General features: G+C 32.6%; 1 long non-coding RNA gene across 1 annotated transcript; it reads left to right on the top strand.

The window, feature by feature from the left end:
• Positions 1-347: 347 nt before the first annotated feature.
• Positions 348-24,517, top strand: LOC127708551 (uncharacterized). Its single transcript, XR_007985297.1, has 5 exons — positions 348-1,022; positions 5,512-5,588; positions 7,745-7,894; positions 15,338-15,571; positions 18,012-24,517. It is a non-coding gene; the product is annotated as an uncharacterized LOC127708551 (long non-coding RNA).
• Positions 24,518-24,904: the final 387 nt, after the last annotated feature.

Below are 24,904 nucleotides of genomic sequence, written 5' to 3'. Positions count from 1 at the left end.
CTGATTTGATACTTGGCATGACCTTTTTAACCTCGTTAAAATCGAGATGAATAAACAAGTGAAAATAACAACTAAAAACCAAACTTGAGACTTTCAACAAAATTACATGTTACAGATAAACAGATTCAGAAACATCATATTTAAAAATCTATAAATTTGTAAAGGTTGTCTTTAAAAATTCAATGACAATTTGTTTATGAATACCCAATGTCACAATATTCAACTTGAGGAAACTTGTACAAAAACAATGAAAAAAAGCTCTATGTCAGAAATAAACAGTGTGCAATAGTTAGTCTGTAGCGAGCGGTAAAATGCATACCTGTGTGACGTAAAAAGATTGCCACCAACCAGGAAGGTCATTGACATGCAAAATCCTTGTTTAAGTTGTATTTATTCGGCTGAACAAATGGTGGAATATTCTACTGAACAAATGTTGAAGAACATGGAGACGAGGAAAACACAAGCATTGTTTATCAGCTTTTCTGTTGGTGACAATGCATGCAAAGTGAGAAATGTCTTTTTAATTACCTCTTTCATTTCCATTCAATATGGCGACACTTTGACGTGAAGAACATTTTGCTTAAATTTAATTACTTTATAAATATCAAATCAGTGGCGTAGGAGCAGGCTGAAAAGTGTTTGCGTGTGTGTGGAAAGGGAACAAACTTCTGAAAGTGAAATGCAATAATAAAAGAAACTTTGAAAAGGGGGGAGACTTGCTCCAGGCTCAGCTTGTGCAAATAAATTCACATTGCGTACACCAATTCAACTAGGATTAAGCCTTTTAAAAACGTAAAGCAGAAGGATTGAACTGATGCACCTGTATGATTATATTTATAGATCTATTTATCAAGGTCGTTGATCATATGATTGTATACCTGTTTAAAAAGGCGTATACTACGCAATGTGTAACGTAATGACTAAAAATAGATTGGAAATTATGTATCTAAATATAGCTGGAACTTTCTAAGACATTCTCTTCCGCTGAAGATTTAGACGAGACTACACGTAAAATTTTATATGTAGGTAAACCACATAATATAAACTTTCTTCTATAATTTAACCTTTTGATTAATTAAATATATTTGAGTATTTTGTCATTCGATATGCAATTATCTTATTTACGACAGCATATGCATATATTTTTATTATTTATATTTAGTTGTATTACTAATCATTACATATATATCCATTTCATTACATGTGGATCCATGTTCGGTTAAACTGTGTGTCCAGGGTAAAATTAATGTAATTAGATAAAGTCGTATTTCGTAATCCGTAATTCGTAGTCCAAAGCCGGCTTTCAGGGAAAACTGTAGTATTTATTATGCCATAGGCGACAATACTAACATTTTCTAAATTTACCACTTTTTATAATAAAAACCTGGACAAAACAGTTATGTGTGGTATTAGTTCTTTATTATTTTGCTTTAGAAATTGAAGTCAAATAGTATCATGACCATCTTCCAGCGGTGCTTGTTTATGTTATCCATGCCCACCGTCATTTTACATCAAATTTATGAAATTTTGGAAGTCTTTTCGAATAATTCTCAAGAAAATATTCAAGGGGTTTCAAAATTTATATTGTAAATATACACACTGCACTTATTCATAGATAAATAAAAAAATATATTGTACCCTTACATCCAATATCAGCGCTCCTAAGTTGACTTCCTTCACCTGCCTTTGGGTACACAAAAGGCCAACCTAAAGCTGGGGAAATATGACATAAAGATAAAAAGAATTCTTATGACACTATCAATGCAATACTGAGTTATTGTGAAAACCTTGGCTATAAGAAATACTTTTATGTTCTATTACTTAATGGAACATGGAACATTTTATGTCCCCACCCCTACATGCTGGTTCACACCTTCTGTACTTCTTTCAGATAAGGCTTGATAAACTACCTGTATCCAATTCTATCTTATCTTATTTAAAAAATAATAGTAAACAGTGCCATTTAAACAGATAAAAATGACAGTTCCATTCAATTTGTCATTTTATTCAAAATTTACAACATAAGCACAAACTCAAGATTTTTCATACTTATCTCCATTCCATGCTTTAGTATATGCCATATTGTGGTCCAAATTTTCAAAGCTTGTTATAAAATCCATTATTCTGTCTTGAGATGATAAAACAACGATGTTGGACACTTAAAACATTAAATATGCAAAAAACACAGCTGTAAAGTTGCCTTTGTTGCCTGTATTAATCTATGAAAAAGCTGAATTACATTGTATGTCTCTTGGAAGTATTCATTTCCAACAATTGTCCTTTCAAACAGTAGGAAATGAAAAATTATATATATATGATAAAATAAAAGATAGAAACTACAAAATGAAGCACTATTGAAATATTTGCTGCATGAACTGCTAAGAATGTGAATAATTCTTTTCACAGGAGAGTACAAGTTCTATCTAAATTTAGCCTCAATTGGGCCTCTTCTTTTCTTTGATAGACGTCGAGCGGGCGTCTGGGAGGGCTGAACTGAAAAGTTTGTGCCTAATTTGTTAAATCATCTCCTCCTACAGTTTTCAACCCAGATCCCTGACAATTTACCGGAAGGTTGCACCCATTTTGAAGTTGTGTACCTGCTATTATAGAATTGTCTGAGGATTTGTTTTTCTTTTTTGCCGACTTCGGAACTTTGTCATTTTTCCGAAAAACTACGAAAGAAGGTGTGTAATCAACTCCCCCAACAGTTTTCAACCCATATCCATGACACTTCACAGGAAGATTGCACCGATTTTGAAGTTGCTATTATAGAATGTTTGAGGAATGATTTCTCAATTTTCCTGATTTCACAACTCCAGTCATTTTTTCAGCAAAATTTATGAAAGAGGGTACCAGTTTTGTGTAATAAACTTTCTCTATGACTTTTAGCCCATATCCCTAAAACTTCACATTTAGATTGCACAAACGTTGAAGTTGTGCAACTGCTATTATGGAATTGTATGGCAATTATTTCTCATTTTTCCAGACTTCCGATCATAGACACTTTTCAGCAAAATTTTTTAAAGAGGTTACCAGTTGCGTGTAATCAATTTCTCCTACAGGTTTCATCTCTGATACCCGAAACTTCACAGGAAGATTGCACAAATGTTGAAGTTGTGCGCCTAGTACAATATATTATAGAATTGTTTGTTTTTTCCCTTATTTTACCAGACTTGAAAACTAAGTTATTTTCAAGCAAAATGTACATCCTTCATGTAATTGCAACTAGGTTGTAAACATTTTATATTGGTCACAAATATTAAAACCAGGCCATTTGAGACTTTGACCCTTTTTTATACGACCGCAAAAAAATTTTGCGGTCGTATATTGGTATGACGTTGGCGTCGTCGTCGTCGTCGTCGTCGTCGTCGTCCGAAGACACATTAGTTTTCGCACTCTTACTTTAGTTGAAGTGAATGGATCTCTATGAAATTTTACCATAAGGTTTAATACCACAAAAGGAAGGTTGGGATTGATTTTGGGGGTTATGGTACCAACAGTTAAGGAATTAAGGGCCAAAAAGGGGCCAAAAATAAGCATTTTTGTAACTTCCAGACATAACTTGTGTGTTAGTGTATGGATCTCTCTGACATTGTACCACAAGGTTCCATATCACAAAGGGAATGCTGGGATTGATTTTGGGGATAATTGCCTCAAAATTTTAGGAATTAGGGGCAAAAAAAGGGGCAAAAAACAAGCATTTTTCTAGTTTCCAGACAATAACTTGTGTGTTAGTGTATGGATCTCTCTGAAATTGTACTGCAAGGTAATATACCACAAATGGAAGGCTGATGTTGATTTTGGGGGTAATTGCCTCAAAATTTTAGGAATTAGGGGCCAAAAAGGGGCAAAAAACAAGCATTTTTCTAGTTTCCGGACAATAACTTGTGTGTAAGTGTATGGATCTTTATGAAATTGTACTACAAGGTTCCATATCACAAAGGAAAATCTGGGTTTGAGTTTGGGGGTAATTGCCCTGAACGTTTAGGAATTTGAGGCCAAAAAGGGGCTAAAAAACAAGCATTTTTCTAGTTTCCAGAAAATAACTTGTGTTCAAGTGTATTGATCTCTCTGAAATTGTACAGAAAGGTACCATACCACAAAGGGAAGGCTGGTATTGATTTTGGGGGTAATTGCCTCCAAATTTAAGGAATTAGGGGCCAAAAAAGGGGCAAAAAACAAGTATTTTTCTAGTTTCCGGACAATAACTTGTGTGTAAGTGTATGGATCTTTATGAAATTGTACTACAAGGTTCCATATTACAAAGGGAAATCTGGGTTTGAGTGTAATTGCCCTAAACGTTTAGGAATTTGAGGCCAAAAAAGGGGCTAAAAAACAAGCATTTTTCTAGTTTCCAGACAATAACTTGTGTTCAAGTGTATGGATCTCTCTGAAATTGTACTGCAAGGTACCATACCACAAAAGGAAGGCTGGGATTGAGTTTGGGGGTGATGAATCATAAGGGGGTACAAAAAATTGGGGGGGGGGATTTTTTTCCCCTTTTTTTTCTTTAAAATTTTCCATTTTAAATTGGTTATTTCTGATTTATATATAAAAGCAAATAATAATGATATGGTTTGAATAGGTAAATTAAAAAAAAATAAGTTCTTAGACCACAATCATTCTGTGTCTGTCAGAAACCTATGCTGTGTCAAATATTTAATCACAATCCAAATTCAGTGCTGTATCAAGCTTGAATGTTGTGTCCATATTTCCCCCAACTGTTCAGGGTTCGACCTCTGCGGTCGTATCAAGCTGCGCCCAGCGGAGCATTTTATTTGATTATGTATAAGTACAAAATTCAGTACACTAAAATATACACATAATATTTAAACGAGGACATCATAAGAACAATGATGTCAAGTGATATTTGGCTTCCGTAAAACAATGCAATCCCTGGTTTTATTCGTGGTCATACTCATCTTATGTCATTTGATATGAAAGAGGGGAGGGGGAATCATTCCAAACCAGAAGGCAAGATCCCATGGGCATGAAATGGATAAAAGAAGTTTTTAAGAGACCATAACTTTCCAACATATGATAATAATAGGGGGAGAAATTGTGACTAGATTTAGGTTGTCTTATGATTACCAATGAGACAACTATCCATCAGAGACCAAATAACGTACATTTAAGGATATATGCATGGGTACCTGTACGGCAAATGAGAAAATGTATACTTTATAGTAAGCTATAAAAGACCCGACACGATAACATGTAAACATTTTCAAGCGAAAAAACTAATAGCCTGATTTACGTACTAAAGAAAATGTACAAAAGACAAATAGTAACCAACGACAACCAATCCGTTGAATTACAGGCTCCTGACTTGGGACAGGCACATACAGAATGTGGCGGGGTTAAACATATTTAAGAGTGCTCAACCCTCCCCTAATCTAAATGATTTATATGCAACTATAGTTATATACATGAATGCAATAGTTTAAGAATATGCAATAGTTTCTTGATAACATAAATAAAACGAAAAATAGAATGTATTATTTTTTTTAGCCTTTTCGAGCAAAACACTATGGATGTAGGAAAGTTGGAAGTAATATTTTCGATAGGATTAATAACACAATTTTCTGGTAAGTTTATAGATGCTAGTGTAGTTTGTTGATAATTTCAAAACAAGCACTTAATACTTGAAGTATTATATTATTAAAACAAAATATGTATTTGTAATTCAAATGAATGAAAATGCACTATGCAATTTCAATACATGTATATTTATTTGTTATCTAATTATTTTGTAACTTAAAAGCATGACTTGTTTGTGATAAAACATTTTTGAGAAACGTTATACATATAAATAAGATCCCAAAAGTTATTCGCAGCTTACTTCGAATTATTCTTTCATTTCACGTACATTAATAATCTTTTTGAAATTAAAATTTTAAATTGGAGTATATTTTTCAAAGTGCTAGCAGCGAATATCTTTTTTAAAAGTAACCTAACTGTATTTATTATACCTCAGTATGTTTTTTCTATATAAAAAATAATGAAATAGTTGTGCTATTTCATTCCACAGACTATTTGCCAGTCAATAGTTTCAAAGACTATTACCCCGGTTAATAGTTTCATAATCATCTTTCCCGTACCTTTTCATGCTTATTTTTCATTGGACAATAATGATGTCATTGACTATTTTGCTTGTCAACGTCAAACTCTAATATTGTAAACGGTATAATCTGTTTGTGTCGATTGTAATTTCACTTACAAGAAGCAATTATAAAAGAGAGAAAATCTTTTAAAGATCTAAAATATAGTACCTTATTCATAATATGGGTTCGGTCGTCGTATTCTAAAAGCGAATTTGCGTTTGGTGTACTTTAGCTTAAATTTATCATATGCACGGAAAATTTAACACAAGTATTTCTAGTCTTGATTGCAATTAATAAAATATTTACAAATACAAGAAGAACTATAAAAAAAAACCGTATAGTTCATCTTGTGCATGTCAAGTTATGTGACATTTTTTCTTTTCTTTCAGATGATATATGTACACTTTTAGAAAATTAGTTAATTTGGTATATAAAAACACTTAATGACTGTGTTGTTCAGTATAATAAAACACCTAATGACTGGTTGTGCGGGTAATAGCAAGTTTGTAGTCCCTTCGCATACCAACTATTGCTCTCGGCTTTGCCTCGAGCAATAGTTGGTATCTCAGGGACAACAAACTTGCTATTACCCTCACACCCAGTCAATAGGTGTATAATATTAACTGCTTGAAGAGATTTTGACATTTTAAAAGATTGTTCAGAAAGCACCAACTTATAAATGCACTTGATACGGCATGAGTGAAAACATGCAGTCTTAACTAGTTGAACTATTTTTATACTTTTCTTTTCCGAAAAAGAAGGAAACAAATAATCAACATATGAACAACAAGAAAGACAAACACAGCTTAATTCGTTTTGTCAGATACTCGGAATCCTCTAGTTGTATCCAATTAGTGCCAATAATAATTTTGCCCGCTATAACCTACTTTTCTTTTCATGATTTTATTACATATAGTTTAAAAAGCCAATTTTTGAAAATCTTAAAAAATCCTTGTTGTGTTATCATAGTTTTTGAAAGAAAAAAAGTGTCTAAGAAAAATCTAGAGAGAATCATTTCCCGCCAAATTTTCAATTGATTATATCTTAACTTCTCTTTTAAGTTCAGTTATTTATAAACTATCAATTTATAACAGTCTATTAAAAAGCTTGTTATTTTGAAATAGAGGAGCGAACATCCTTAAGAATTCATGTACAGCTAAATAATCCAAATTAATGATTTGTTTTAATTCAAATATTTGCTTGCAATATAATGTTTAAACTGTTAGCAAATAATAGATATAAGAAGATGTGGTATGAGTGCCAATGAGACAAATCTCCATCCAAGTCAAAATTTATAAGATAAACCATTTGATAAAATGCCTTTTAAAAAATAACCAATATGTAAAACCTTAAAAGGTATTAGACATGCACTCTTTAAAATTGTAAAGAACGCATCAACTTTGTACATGTACTTGATCTGCATGCACAAAGTGTGCAATTTGACTTGAAACATATTTTACGTTTTCTTTCCTTAAAAAGGAATAAAGAGTTAAATAATGCCACTTCAACTTAAGGTTGAGATGTATAACTTGCAAAAAATATTTCGAAAGGGAAATACACTTTTTTTTTTATATATAAATCAGTTTTCGTTTATTTACTTTTGTAAATTTTGATAATAAAGACATCTCCGACTTTTTCAGTTATCCTAGCAGATTGTGATAACCAGCTCTGCAAACTTGGGTATGAATTTTGTGAAACCGAAAAACAAGTGTGTCGACAGTGTTCTGACTTTCAAGACTACTGCTGGGTAGATAACATGCATTTATCCAACTGTTCGTCATACTGTAAAGGTATGTTCATTTTTATTTGTGAATATTTGTTAAGTCAACAACAATCTAGTCTTTTACAATGCATGTACATGTACCAAGTCTGGAATATGACCTTTGTTTTCTATTTGTTCCGTTGGTTGATATAGACTAACGTTTGATTTTGTCAGTTTTTATGGTCAGGACTTCCCCCTTTTTGAAATTAACTTGGAGTTTAGTTATTTTGTTGATTATTTTTTGGGTATATTCTCTAGAATAAGATATCGACTGAAAGACATGAACAAATATCTGATTGATAGCAAACGGACTCATTTTTGCTTTTAAAGGAAATGGATTACACTAGATTAATTATTTCTGATTTAATTGGAAACCCTAAAATCCCATCTTTAATTTCCTACCTTGTCTTTGGTTGGGTGTTGACCTACAATGTAATTAACGAAACTGGTATCAATATGTCCCATTTGTAGTTTTTAGTTCTAGCTGGAGTTGAAGTCTCAAAGCTTTAAACAAATCAAAATTAAAAACGACATTATTCATTTACATGTACTACATATTTCTAAATAGACCTAGATAGTGCGAAATATTCATGCTAGAGCATACACCATTGCGTCGGATAGGTTAATAACATCATTTTGGTAGGCTAGCTAAGCAGAATATTGTTCAACATAGGTAGATATTTATATAGCTAGGAAATAGTGGCTATAAAAGCTGCTATGATATTAAACAAATCCATGTATGTCAACAGGGTAAGCAACTTTCTGATATGCCAGATGCGAAAATGAAAATAGAATGCGTGCATCAAACCATGCAACCCTATAACATATAGTCGCCTATAGATACATACTGTCAGTTCATTGTTAACCGGATTTTCGAGGGAAATATCAGTTATTGATTTGGGGATGTACGGCGGGCGGACGGGCGGCTGCCAAACAGTGTCTCTTCAATAACATGAAAACGCTGTGATGATTTTTTTTTCAAATTTAGATATGTTGTTTCTTGTGACTAAATGAAGGTCAAGTTCAATTTTCACGATTTTAGTATTTCACCTTTTTGAGTTATCGCCATTTTTAATATCCAAAAGTGGTATTTTTAAAAATATTTTTCTTTTGTTATCATATTATGACTAAGCATAGTAAATGTCTTATCTCAAAATAAAAATTGGAGTGACAGATTTATTTGAAAATTTTCTATTTCCTAAGTGGTGATGATTATAAGCTATATTATTAGACATTTTGAAGTTAATTACATTATTAATTATTATATATGTAATGTTAGAGTACTATGTTAAACAATAGTTCTGTTCAAAGGGAAATAACCCTTCAGATTTGCAAGTATGATTTTCATTATTAATTAGATCTGGGAAATATCTTAGCATATGATAATGATTGGAGTGACAAATTTATTTGAAAATTTTCTGTTTCCTGATAAGATCTGTAGGACTGTATATATAAAGTTTGAAATTTACTAGTAGGACTGTATATATGCAGTTTGAAATTTACTGTTCATAATTAGACATTTTGTAGATAATTAAGTCTCCCTAAACCAAATATATTCTTACCCCCACCCCCTTCAATTTGAGAATGTGCTTTTATCTTGTAAACGGTCGAGATTCCCACCCCTAAACCAGATATATTCTTGTATTGGACAATAAAACAAATCAAATGAAATATTGGGGGAGTCCCCGGGTTCACCCCAGCCCCCCTTCTTTTTGAAAACTTGAAACGGTCAAGATCCCCACCCTGAAACCATATATATTCTTGTATGGGACAATAAAACAAATCAAATGAAATGAAAGGCGAGTCCCCTGGGGTCACCCCACCCCCTCCTGTTTGAGAACTTGTAAACGGTCGAGATCCCCACCCCTAAACCATATATATTCTTGTATGGGACAATAAAACAAATCAAATGAAATATAGGGGAAGTTCATGGGGGTAACCCCCACCCCCCTTCTTTTTGATAACTTGTAAACGGTCGAGATCCCCACCCTGAAACCATATATATTCTTGTATGGGACAATAAAACAAATCAAATGAAATATAGGGAAAGTCCCTTGGGGTAACCCCCACCCCTTTCTTTTTGAAAACTTGTAAACGGTCAAGATCCCCACCCCGAAATCATATATATTCTTGTATGGGACAATAAAACAAATCAAATGAAATAAAAGGCGAGTCCCCTGAGGTCACCCCCACCCCCTCCTGTTTAAGAACTTGTAAACGGTCGAGATCCCCACCCCTAAACCATATATATTCTTGTATGGGACAAAAAAAAAACAAATCATATGAAATAACTGGCGAGTCCCCTGGGGATCACACCCCCCTTTTTTGAGAACTTATAAACGGTCGAGAACTACACCCCTAAACAACCATATATATTACTGTTCGTCATTTCAAGAAGATTTGAATGACATACAGGGTCAATCCATAGGCGTCACTTATGCATATCACAAACCAATTTGTACTTGACTTTGCCCAATGTCAGGCGACCATGGGAATGACGAATTATTGGAGCTTTGTTTGGGAGACTTCTTAACAGCATCCTGTTACAATTATTTCTTGTTTTAAAATTCAAATGACAAATTGTTATTAAGAGTAGCATTGCAAATTGCTTATTATTGTTTGTTTTGTTCACACTTTGTTGTCAATATAATGGAATTCTATGCGACTGTCATACAAGTGTGAGATTTAGCTAGCTATAAAACCAGGTTTAATCCACCATTTTCTACATAAGGAAACGCCTGCACCAAGTCAGAAATATGACAGTTGTTTGTCATTCTTTTGATGTGTTTGAGCTTTGATTTTGTCATTTAATAAAGGACATTCCGTTTTGAATATTTCTTGGAGTTCGGTATTTTTGTTTATTTTAATTTTTGCTAACTCAAAGAATTGTTCAGATAATTGTTATTCGTAGAAGTTCGATATGAAAGTGTAATTATCCAACCATGTTTTGGCCATTATTTAACTAATTTTATGTCCTAATGTCAGAATATTCTGTTCATCTTTGATCTACTTGAAACTGTTTACGAATATGGGTAAGATTTTTAATCACGCCTGTAACGAAAGTCGCAGAATGCAAGATATATGGTCATTTGATGCTATTCCGGCGGTGGTGACGACCGCGAAAACTATTTGTATAAAACTTGTCACATATCTTGTATAAAATGTCTTTTTTAACGAAATTTTCGTCTGTCATATGTCCATTGTCCTTGACCTCATTTTTATACGACCGCAAAAAAATTTTGAGGTCGTATATTGGTATGACGTTGGCGTCGTCGTCGTCGTCGTCGTCGTCTTCGTCGTCCGGCGTCGTCGTCCGAATACACAATGGTTTTCGCACTCTAACTTTAGTTTAAGTGAATGGATCTCTATGAAATTTTACCATAAGTTTAAATACCACAATAGGAAGGTGGGGATTGATTTTGGGGGTTATGGTACCAACAGTTAAGGAATTAGGGGCCAAAAAGGGGCCGAAAATAAGCATTTTTGTAACTTCCAGACATAACTTGTGTGTTAGCATATGGATCTCTTTGACATTGTACCACAAGATTCCATATCACAAAGGGTCAATGCTGGGATTGATTTTGGGGTTAATTGCCTCAAAATTTTAGGAATAAGGGGCCAAAAGGGGGCAAAAAACAAGCATTTTTCTAGTTTCATGACAATAACTTGTGTGTAAGTGTATGGATCTTTCTGAAATTTTACTACAAGGTTCCATTTCACAAAGGGAAAGCTGGAATTGAGCTTGGGGGTAATTGCCAAAAAAGCTTAGGAATAAGGGGCCAACAAGGGGCCAAAAATAAGCCTTTTTCTAGTTTACATTTTAAGTTAGTTATTTTTTATCACGAAGAGAAAGTATGAATTGAGTTTTGGGGTTAATTGCTCAAACATTTATGAATAAGGGGCCAAATATTGGTCAAAAATAAGGATTTTTTTAGTTTGCAACAAAAACTTGTGTTCAAGTGTATGGATCTCTGTGAAATTGTATTGCAATGTACCATACCACAAATTGAAGGTTGTGATTGAGGTGGGGGATGATGAATCAAAAGGGGGTTGAAAAAATGTGTGGGAGGTAGGATTTTTTTTTTTCCTTTTTTTTTCTTTAAAATTTTCCATTTAAAGATGGTTGTTTCAGATTTATATATGAAAGAAAATAATAATGATACGATTATATATCATGAGGAATTGAAATTTAAAATTATGTATATTGGAAATTTAAGTTACATTGGAAAGTAATAATTGGCTTTGGGGGGGGGGGGGGGGGGGGGGGGTTATGGCTCTAATGTTTAAGGAATAAGGGGAAAAAAGGTTAAAAAACAAGGGTTTCCATTTTAATAGACAAATAATTGAGTAAAGAACATTATTTAAAAGCAGTGTAAGGTTGGTAATTCAAACTCATTTAAATATCTCATTTACACTGCTTTTAAATTATGTAAATTGGAAATTTGCCAATAACTTTATTGTTAATAAATGCATTGGAAATTTGCCAACAATTTTAGTGTAATAAACTTCATTGGAAATTTGCCAATATAAAATTTTGCTGATGAAGGTTTTTTGTTTACCTTTAGCCTTGACTATGAAGTCATTTTCTATTTTTATAGCCTTATGATGTAGTTGAATTATTTAATACTTTTATGATGTGTTTTAAATGGGGTTTTATCATGTTTATGGTTGCAAATTTATTGTTTTAGTATAATAAACTCCATTTAAAATTTGCCAATAAAAAAAATTTTCGTTTATTTTTAGCTATGATTATGATGTCATTTTCTATTTTACTTTTATGGTTGCAAAGAAATTTTTATTTTTAGATATTACTGTTAAATGATGCTGATTAAGGTTTTTGCTATGTTTAGCCATGACTATGATGTCATTTTCTATTTTAAAATCTGTTATGATGTATTTAAATGAGCTTTTATGGTTACAAAGGAATTTTATTTTTAGATATTACTATAAAATGTTGCTGATGCTGATTAAGGATTTTGTTTATTTTTAGCCATGACTATGATGTCATTTTCTATTTTAATACCTTTATGATTTAATTTCCATTTTTAGATATTACTGTTAAATGATGCTGATTAAGGGTTTTTTTGCTTGTTTAGCCATGACTATGATGTCATTTTCTATTTTAATATCTTTATGATGTATTTAAATGGGCTTTTATGGTTACAAAGGAATTTTATTTTTAGATATTACTTTAAATGTTGCTGATTAAGGATTTTTGTTTATTTTTAGCCATGACTATGATGTCACTTTCTATTTTAATACCTTTATGATGTATTTAAATGGGCTCCCATGTATTTAGATTTTTGATTATTTATACATGTTACCAAATTGGTCCACATTGAACAAAAACGGTCCAAATTTCAACTTTATTACATTACATCAAACATTGAATTCTACATATTCTTTGATATATTGAAATTAACAAACAATTTAGTTTATGGATATTCCACCATAATAGGTAAATTAAATTTTTTCCAGTTCTTACACCACATTCATCCTGTGTCAGAAACCTATGCTGTGTCAAATATTTAATGACAATCCAAAGTCATAGCTGTATCAAGCTTGAATTTTGTGTCCATACTTGCCCCAACTGTTCAGGGTTCGACCTCTGCGGTCGTATCAAGCTGCGCCCCAGCGAAGCATTTTATTTTCATGGTTAAGCGGCTGCTTTAAAAAAATTATATTTTTTGTTACGTGAATAACTTTATTTGGTGTTTAGGGATCCTTGCAAGTCTGTATGTCTGTTACTTGACCTTGATCTCATTTCATGAACCAGTGATCAAGGTTGAGTTTTCATGATTAGGTTTGTTTGTCGGATACTATAAACCGTAGGTCATCAGCATTTGGTGTATGGAAAAGTTGTAAGGAATACATGTCCGTCTTGCAGGTTCCATTTGACATAGAAATCATTCTCATTATTCGTTGGTCAATGTTTATTCTTTCGTTTTTATACGACCGCCAAAATTAAAAAAAAATTTGGTCGTATATTGGTATCACGTCGTCGTCGTCGTCAGCGTCGTCCGAAGACAGATGGTTTCCGGATAATAACTTTAGTATACGTAAATAGAAATCAATAGAATTTTAACACAAGGTTTTTAACCACTAAAAGAATTGATTTTGGGGGTTATGGTCCCAACTGTTTATGAATTAGGGGCCAAAAAAGGGACCCAAATAAGCATTTTTGTAGTTTCCAGTCAATAACTTGTGTTTAAGTGTATGAAACTCTCTGAAATTATACCATAAGTTTCCATACGACAAAGGGATGGTTAGGATTGATTTTTTTTTGGGGGGAAGGGGGGGGGGGGGTATGGCTTAAACCATATAGGAATTAGGGGCAAAAAAGGGGGAAAAACAAGGTTTTTTCTGGTTAAAGGACAATTAAGACAATTTTAAAGCAGTCAAAGGGAGGTAATCCAATCCCATTTAAAAACAACAATGTTTGATTAACTCCCTTACACTGCTAGTAAATTATTTATTAAGAAATGATGATTGTCTTAGCTGTCAATTTTTTTTTAGAAGTTACAATTAATTAATATTAATTTTAGCCATGACTATGTATGTCATTTTATATTTTAAGACTTTCATGATGTATTTAAATGGGTAATTATGGTTGCAAACTTTATTAGAAATTTGAATTGAGATAATGACTATATCTTGAGGGAAAGATTTTTTTTGGAATAAGGGAAAGGGGGAGGTGAAAAAAAAATTTTTTTGGGGAGTTTTGTTTATCTCATTTCAGATTTCAGAAATTAAAATCAAATATTTTTTTTGGGGTTAATATACAACAGCATAGTGTATTGCACAAAAGCAAAAAAATGAATATATATTCAAATCATATAACCAGTTTTTAAGTTCTTTGACTACAGTTATTCTGTGGCAGAAACCTATTATGTGTCAAATATTTAATTACAATCCAAATTCAAACCTGTATCAAGCGTGAATATTGTGTTCATTTTGGTCCCAACTTTTCAGGGTTGGACATCTGCGGTCGTATCCAGCTGCGCTCAGCGAAGCAATTTATTAGTAGTTAGGTACGTTTCTCAGATACTATGAACAATAGGTTAAATATATTTGATAAATGAAATGATTATAATGGAGGGTTAATCTAAACCTTCACCTTATTGACATGGATGGTTGATCAATTGATAAAATTTTATTATGTTTATCGTACTGATCTTTTATCTTAAAGACTTTAAACATAAATTCAATAATGACCAGTAAAGCAGGCGCGACATTTCAGCGTGAACCTCTAGTTTCAAACGTGTTAAAAAATAAATTGAAAATAATGTGAATTCAAAAGATGGTTTTACTATATGAGGCATACGTAATTATGTATATCATTTTATTTAAACGAGTTTAAAAATCAAAAGCAAGACAACTCTTGCAATATGAATATAAACATTTCATGTTTTAAAATGTTTTAATTCGAAAATTATTGTACACATGTAGAAGAATATAGATTATTTTACAGAAACATTGAGTCCCTCCAGCTGTAAAGAGAGTTCGTTTATATGGCTGTATCCAACATTGATAGGATTGGCTATATTGGCCATATTGGCTATAGTATGTTCTTTCCTTATATATCAGAACCTTAGATTGCGTCGACAAATTAATCAAAAGCTGAAAATGGATGATTCTAGGTCTTCAACTGAAATAGACGCCTCATCGGAAGAAGAAACAGACTTGCTCGAGAAAAGTCAAGAAGGTATATATAACTGTATAATACAACAATGCATTTTGTATTTGATATGGACACTAATTTTGTATTTGATAATAGGCAATAATTGGCCTTTTCTATTTTTACCTTTGTCGCCGAAGGCAAAAGCAGGTTTATTAACCGCTTGATTCAGTCCGTCCGTCCGTCCGTCCGTCTGTCCGTCCGTCTGTTAGATATTAGGTAGAAATATTTTCAAAGTTTTTATTGCTTCTTTGGAAGAAAAAGCTTTTACATTTGGTCTACATCTTGATATGATGAGTTGTCACCTCACCTCACCTATCCTCTTCATGTCAGTCGGCATTTAAGGCCCGGGATGATGAGTTGTAGCGTGTAAGCAATTTTTATACGACCGCAAAAAAAATTTTGTGGTCGTATATTGGTATGACGTTGGCGTCGTCGTCGTCGTCGTCGTCCGGCGTCGTCGTCCGAAGACAGATTAGTTTTCGCACTCTAACTTTAGTTTAAGTGAATGGATCTCAATGAAATTTTACCATAAGGTTCAATACCACAAAAGGAAGGTGGGGATTGATTTTGGGGGTTATGGTACCAACAGTTAAGGAATTAGGGGCCAAAAATAAGCATTTTTGTAACTTGTGTGTAAGTGTATGGATCTCTCTGACATTGTACCACAAGGTTCCATATCACAAAGGGAATGCTGGGATTGATTTTGGGGGTAATTGCCTCCAAATTTTAGGAATAAGGGGCCAAAAAGGGGCAAAAAACAAGCATTTTTCTAGTTTCATGACAATAACTTGTGTGTAAGTCTATGGATCTCTCTGACATTGTATCACAAAGTTCCATATCACAAAGGGAATGCTGGGATTGATTTTGGAGGTAATTGCCTCCAAATTTTAGGAATTAGGGGCCAAAAAGGGGCAAAAACAAGCATTTTTCTAGTTTCATGACAATAACTTGTGTGTAAGTGTATGGATCTTTATGAAATTGTACTACAAGGTTCCATATCACAAAGGGAAAGCTGGAATTGAGCTTGGGGGTAATTGCCAAAAAAGCTTAGGAATAAGGGGCCAACAAGGGGCCAAAAATAAGCCTTTTTCTAGTTTCCAGACAATAACTTGTGTTCAAGTGTATGGATCTCTCTGAAATTATACTGCAAGGTACCATACCACAAAGGGAAGGCTGGGATTGATTTTGGGGGTAATTCCCTCTAAATTTTAGTAATTAGGGGCCATAAAAGGGCAAAAAAACAAGCATCTTTCTAGTTTCAGGACAATAACTTGTGTGTAAGTGTATGGATCTTCATGAAATTGTACTGCAAGGTTCCATATCACAAAGGGAAAACTGGTTTTGAGTTTGGGGGTAATTGCCAAAAAAGCTTATTTCTGATTTATATATAAAAACAAATAATAATGATATGGTTTGAATAGGTAAATTAAAAAAATTTTAAGTTCTTAGACCACTTTCATTCTGTGTCAGAAACCTATGCTGTGTCAAATATTTAATTACAATCCAAATTCAGTGCTGTATCAAGCTTGAATGTTGTGTCCATACTTGCCCCAACTGTTCAGGGTTCGACCTCTGCGGTCGTATCAAGCTGCGCCCCAGCGGAGCATTTTATTACATCTGCCGTGCAGCCACTTCCTGTCTGCCGATAGTTTGAAATCTTTGTTAAAGTGTTAAGAATGTTGCTACATAGAAATGAAAAGCTTACAATTGGGACTCTGAATCATCTCTTTTGTCGTATAGTTGTGCTCAATCAACATTCATTGTCAATTTCTAGATTTGAGTCAATATATGATTCAGACGTAACTGTACCTGTTGTTTTAATTATTTCAAGTTCGATTGGATATAGATGCGTTCAACATATTCACCAAATTATTTAGTGATAAGACATCACCAGTAACTGCGAGTTCACTCATATCTGTTTGTTTTGTGTTTTGTGTTTTGTTAGTTGTTTTTGTGTTTTGAGTAAAGCCCTTTCCAATTGATTGTACTGTTTATTTTCGTATCTGTGTTGTTACGCCACTGTCATATGTTAGGGGAAAGTTGGGCGCCTGCAAATATGTTTAACCCCTCCACATCCTGTGCCTATCCCAAATCAGGAGCCAAACTCAGTGGATGTTGTCTGTTGCTGTATATCATATATATATATATATATATATATATATTTCGTTTATTGTTCTGTAAATAAATAGGGCCGTTAGTTATCTCGTTTGATTGGTTTTACATTGGTCATTTTGGGCCTTTTATAGCTTGATAAGCGGCATAGGTATTGCTTATTGCTGATGGCTGTTCGGAGCGAAAGTTGCACATTTCTACGTCATTTCGTTTCTTGTGGATAGTTGTCTCCTTGGCATTTTTTTAAAAATATGTTATACAATACCATGTTCAGTACAAGTGTATATGTCGTGTTTTTATCAATACAAAGTCCATAGCGATTTCATCATTAATATATAAATTTTATTTACAGAAGTCGTTCATCTACAGGATATTAAGGTGGACAATGATAGCAGACTTCATCCCCGAGCAGATTCGAATGGCTTTGTACCTCCAATTCAAACGGCAACAGCCGATTATCAAGAAACCGGAAACATGGCAATCAGTGGCAGACAACTTCATCAGTGTGATTAAAATCAAATAGAAAATATCGATTTATAGATAAATGGTATACATTGTGAAATCATATGGTCTACCCTATATTTCACACGTAGTTGTAAATATTTAGTTTTTTTCTGTGTAGTGTTAATTAGACAACACTCGACGAGAAATATAGGGAGTTGAATATATTCAAGAAACTTCTTGATCATAAACGGATGCATGAAATTTATTAAGAGGGATTTTCATTTATAAATTTGGGGCGTCAGTACTTAATTTTAGCATTGAGGTTTTTGTGTTTGTAATTTTTGCAATCTGATTAAAATATAATTTCATGTACTGTGTCCATGCTTCACTTACAACTCAAAGTAAGCATTTGGGTGCAAAGCGTAGACATAGGATCTGTAATTATTCAGATATTTGTTTCCATGTTAGCTTGTGCTTTCGAAGGAAAGTTTTACCTTTCGGCGAAATACCATTTATATTGTAATTGAATTTGAATGAATTCTAATTTATATGGTTTTGAAACAATGGTAATAACTATTTTTTTATTTAATATTAATAAAAAAAGCATCCATTGAACACTTGTCTCATAAACTTGAAAATATATAGGGTGCACATGTATCTTTTGAATCTGTTTTTAGAAGTAGACCTTTAGGGTTAATCACAAATCAACTATACCAAATGCATCTAACAGTAAGGTCACGAATGTTGTACCCTTTATGTTGAAATTGACACACCTTGTTGCTTAGCATTAAACTATTTTTCTTCAAAGCACTGTTGTCTCGTAAACTGAGATATTTTTTAAGGAAGTCAAGTAAAATCCATACAATTGCCATCATATTTCTGCATACTTCATTTTTTTTGTACTCGCCATTTACTTCAAGTGTATGAAATAGACATTTGCATATTCAGAATTTTGAGAAACAGAGAACAAAAGTGCTTTCCATTTGGTATCTTTGACATTTGAAATAATCTATTTGTATGCCTGTATAAATAAATGTTATTGTGAAACCTTATTATGGGAGACATTTAATTGCTTAATTATTTTATTTGTTAAGTCATTTATGGTTTCTACAGTTCTTAGAATTTTTCCTAATTTAAAAATGACTTGACAAAATTCAAAGTAGTACACACATATAGTTATGAATATATTGATGTCATCTAAACGTAACAACCTAAATGTATGTAATTCACAGCTTCAGCGCACAGTATTGACTAAGGGAAACATCATTTGATTTTCTGGGTGTGGGAGGGTGGTGAAGGGAGGAGTATTTTGAAAATGATCATTCTTGCATGGTAAGAGTTGAAAATGCATAATTTTTCGAATGATAGGATGAAAATGAATATTCTGCAACCATTAATGTCGCCTTGTACACTGATATAGGTGTAATCTAGATAAGTACTTTGTTCGATGGTTAATGGAGTTGAATGATATTCCCTTTCAGCTGATGAAGGATGCACAGGGGTCCCTGATTTCAAGTTCCCTACTCCACATCCCACTTCCCTCACCCTACTCCCAATTCCCTCCCCTTACTCCCAGACGAAAATCGGCCAAAAAAGAATTTGGCAGTATATCCCTTTTTTACCCCCCCCCCCTCTTCCCCCGGTTCTGTCCCTGACTTTCGCTTCCCGTCCACTCATTTACATGTCCCTCTACCCCTTTCCACCCCTCGCTGATATTCTTATCAATACTCCCCATGGTTTCCAATACATTTCAAAGGGAATACGTGAATAGATCAAATTTATTTGTTCAGTGTATGTTCACTGGTGTTAATATGTCTTGATTGAGTTAAGCCATTTCAATTGATATTTTATAGTGTGTCTTTCTATGTTGTGATGTCGCACTATTGTTTCAGATAAGGGTGAAAGTTTGGTACCATTAAAACGTTTAAACCCGCTGCAATTGTTTGCACCTGTCCTAAGTCAGGAATCTGATTTTCAGTAGTTGTCGTTTGTTAATGTGGTTCATAAGTGTTTCTCGTTTCTCGTTTTTTATATATTGGTTTTCCCGTTTGAATGGTTTTACACTAGTAATTTTTGGGGCCCTTTATAGCTTGCTGTTCGGTGTGAGCCAAGGCTCCGTGTTGAAGACCGTACTTTGACCTATAATTGTTTACTTTTATAAATTTTGACTTGGATGGAGAGTTGTCTCATTGGCACTCATACCACATCTTCTTATATCAATTGTCATAACAAATAGGAAAACTAATTTACAAATATCAGTAATGTGGACGTAAAGGTTTCCTCAATTTATATTTAGATTTACTGACAAGCTTTTCCATTTTTATATATTTTATTTCTGTGAATAACAATTTTATGTACTGATTCTTTCGACGTTAGGAAATGACAGATATGAGTTTTCATTTTCACAAAAACTTTGAATTCATTTTTAAGTCCAATGGAACTCATTGTTATTTTTCTGTTTGAATTTTTAATGAAGCTTCATAGAGATTTTAAACAAACAATTTATAAAAGCAGATGAATGGTGAAATTCAGAAAATTTATTTTACTCACTTCTTAAAACCGACGCTTCCAAGAAAGGATTAAGAATCGCTGAGTATTATTTTTAACGTACAAACTGCAACAAACTTTGGTGCTTTATCATTCACATAGATTAACATAAATCTCTTAAATGCCATTTTCAAGGCACGATATTTGAACACATTTAAATTGTTACGTTTTGAAGGACATCAGATCAAAAGGTATTGCCACAGTTCTTAAAACTGTGCGAACATGCCTTTCAGTTATTTATTTTTGTACAAATGTAATGTAATGTATCTGTGTATATATAAGTGCATATGTAAATTTATTATTGTTTATATGCAAATTTGTATTTCATGAAGTATACATACAAACCTAAGTATCTTTAGAACTTCCGGTTTACATCAAAGTTATTTATATTATTACTTTACACGACGTTGTTAACCAATTAAAATCACTGAATAACAAACTGTAACACTCTTGATCACTTGGTACTCAGTTGAAAAATATCAATTGTAACGTACCAGTGACGTCATTTACAAATTAATTTCATAATTAATGTAATTCTTTACTTAAAATGTTTATTTATTTTGTAAATATAATTACATTTTTTTGTGTATATCAATTATGTTGTTTGTTTTTAACTTCGTGCTAAAAGTTACATATATATTTTGAACAAAGGGCGGCAATACTGTCATTTTGCATAGGATAAACAAAGCTTAAAGGACGATTTTTGATTGATTGATTGATTGATTGATTGATGATTGAAACAAACACGTGTTTTGTTACATATATTTAAGGTAAAGCCATAAATACGACATTCCGTTATTACATACATTCCAAAGATTTATTATAAACTTAATAGAACATTGAAGAATAAACAATCTTCACATAGTTTTTTTCCCCATAAACCTCTCACTTTCCTCCTGTCACTGTATGATGACAAAATTAAAATTCAAAAGTCATTTGTAATTAAAATAGTTCTTTGTATTTATAATAAATCAGAAGGCAATTTTTAAGAAAAAACGTTTATATTGCTGCTTCGTTGACTACAAACAGGCATTTGACTCCGTATCCAGACTTAACTTATGGTAGAAACTGTCAAGAGTTGGTATAACAGGCATTTAAATTGCTGTCTGTTTTAAAATCAATGTACTCCACAGTAAAAGTATGTGTGAAAATTGATGGTTTTTATTCTGAGCAGTTTACAAGTTCAGTTGGTCTTATGCAAGGGGAAGTTCTTTCTCCCATACTTTTTTCATTATGTGTCAGTGACTTTGAAATGGAATTCCTACGTAAATGTAGTACAAGACTTATCGTTATTTTTACTTATGTACGCTGTTGACATGATTATATTTTCTGATTCAGTTATTGGCTTGCAAGTTATGTTAGACTTTTCTTATATACTTGTAAATGGGGTTTGACTGTAAATATCTCCAAAACAAAAATTATGGTATTTAGAAACGGAGGTTTTGTGAAAGACGAAAAAATCTGGTATTATGATGGCAATGCTATTGACATAGTTGATGAATTTTGTTACCTGGTGTACTGTTAAATTTTAACGATGAATTTGCTAAAACTCAGAGACATTTAGCTGAGCAAAGTAGAAAAGCTGTATTTGGTTTAAAGTCGACGGTTTCATCATTATATGTGAATGTTTTTACATATTTGAATTTGTTTGATACTTATAAAAGTAGTATACTATGTTATGGTTGTTATATATATAGCTTCCATAAAGCTCCAAATATTGAAAAAGTACAACTAGATTTTTGCAAAAATATTTTAAGTGTCAAACAGTGTACAACAAATGTTATGGTCTATTTTGAATTGGGTCGATATCAATTAATATATTTTAGAATGTATAAAATAGTGAAGTACTTGTTAGAATTATTATCCACAAGCAACTGTATTCTTAAGAACGGCTATAGGGAACAACTGTATAATTTTTGTAATAATCGAATCAGTTGGATTTATCAATGTCAACAATTATTATTTAACTTAGGTTTAAATGAGATTTGATATAACCAAGACAATTTGATTATTGATAGTAATGTATTATTGATTGTAAAAACAAGAATATATGATCAAGCAAAACAGACTTTAAATGATCAAATGAACATTTCATATAAGTGTTATTTAAGATATTGTCCATTATGTAAGTTTACAGAATTATCTCATTAAACATATGAAATTTAGAGTGTATTTAACTCGTCCCAGATTGTCTTCACATAATTTGTTTGTTGAAGAAGGACGTAATCATGGAGTAAAAAGGTTAGACAGAAAAATGTGCTCTTTGTACTTTGAATACCATTGAAGATGAATTCCATTTTGTATTGCAATGTTAATGCTATAGAGATATAAGGAGACAGTTTATTAAACCTTTTTATTATAGACGTCCATCGTCGTTCAAATGAGTTCAACTTTTCATCACTGAAAATGTCAACGATTTGCGTAATTTGTGTAAATTCCTATTTAATGCACTTAATCATAGGACAGAACTGTTAGTGGACAATACTTGATGTTTATTTGCTTCTCTGATGTAGTATGCCATTTTAGGTTTAACTTATAAAAATGTATTAGTATTTATTCTTGTACTAATAAGCATAATGTGCTTAAAGAAATAATGAATTGAACAATATGTTTTTATGCCCCCGCCGTAGCAGAGGGGGCATGAAGTTTTACCCTTGTCCGTCTGTACGTCCCACAAATTGGTTTCCGTTCTCTAACTTTAGTTTGCCTCAACCAAATGTTATGAAACTTATACACAATGCGTATTACCACAAAACACAGACAAAGTTTGCATTTTGGTGATGTCATTTTTACTGTTCTAGAGTTATGCCCTTTACAAATGGAAAAATTGCTGAATTTTTCGTTTCCGTTCTCTAACTTAAGATTGCTTCGACCAAATGTTATGAAACTTATACACAATGCTTATTACCACGAAATTCAGATCAAGTACGAATTTTGGGTAGCGTCACTTTTACCTTTCTAGAGTTATGTCCCTTTAAAAATGGAAAAAATTGCTGAATTTGTTGTTTCCGTTCTCTAATTTTACTTTGCTTCAACCAAATGTTATGAATCTTATATACAATGCTTATTATCACAAAACACAGATCAAGTTCGAATTTTGGTGGCGTCACTTTTACTGTTCAAGAGTTATGCTCCTTTACAAAAGGACAAATTGCTGAATTTTTATACTCTGTTCTCTAACTTAAGTTTGCCTCAACCAAATGTGATGAAACTATTACACAATGCTTATTACCACAAAATTCAGATCAAGTATGAATTTGGGTAGCGTCACTTTTACCGTTCTTGAGTTATGTCCCTTTATAACGTTATATGCAAGCGAGGGCATCATTCTCCATTTATTTTTTTATTTCAAAAACCTTTCATGTGAAATAAAACTCTTGTAAAGGAAAATATATTTCTTTGTTGATTAATTATATATAAGCGTCCGCAAGAACATTTCGTTTCGCAAAAGTCTCGTCCATTGAATTTTAAATGTGAAGTCACCTTTTTATTTAGAATTTCTGCTAATACTTTTCGACGATTTCTTCAGTCCGAATTAAACCTTTTGATTAGGACCACTGGAAAAATCGTTGTAAATTAAGAATAACTTGCTAGGTTTTTTGTCTCTAACCAACACTAACACGGTGAATTAAGCTTCATATTTGACATGGGCTTGTTGCTATATCCCTGTTCTTGAAATACTGAAACATTAAAAACTGCACATATTCTAATTTTATGATTTATAAATATGTTTTAGAAAAATACAAGATGATTCAAGTTATTCAACATTTGTCATACATAATATATTCAATGGTTGTAATTGTGCTTAATTTGAATAATTTTCTAAAAGTGTATATAATTCTATGTTCATTAAAACACTTATTATCATTTGAGTTTTAGCCTTTCTCCGAATGTTTGATTAATTCGACCTTACAATACCTGCATCTAAGTATCGAACAAGGATCAACAAGTAAACATTACATTAACATTTCGAGTTGATTTATTTCTGTTATAGTAAAACAACTAGTCAAAGATAACAGGCTTATAATTTTGTACGCCAGACGCGCGTTTCAAAAATAGATATTTGGTACGATTGCTAGTGAGGCAAGTAAGGCCAAAGGATAAAGTACAAATATGTTCACAATTACAGGTCACGTAAAGGCATATGACAAGTTACAAAACCTATACATGTACCATATAAAAAGCTACAAAAGTACCCGTAGACAAAATGTGAAATAGTTCAAATGTGAAAACAACAGCCTGATATACTACCAC

This window comes from Mytilus californianus, unplaced genomic scaffold (assembly GCF_021869535.1).
Source record: "Mytilus californianus isolate M0D057914Y unplaced genomic scaffold, xbMytCali1.0.p SCAF_7, whole genome shotgun sequence".
Classification (NCBI taxonomy): domain Eukaryota; kingdom Metazoa; phylum Mollusca; class Bivalvia; order Mytilida; family Mytilidae; genus Mytilus; species Mytilus californianus.
Note: the sequence above shows the minus strand (reverse complement) of the source record. Positions and strands in the feature narration are given on the sequence as shown.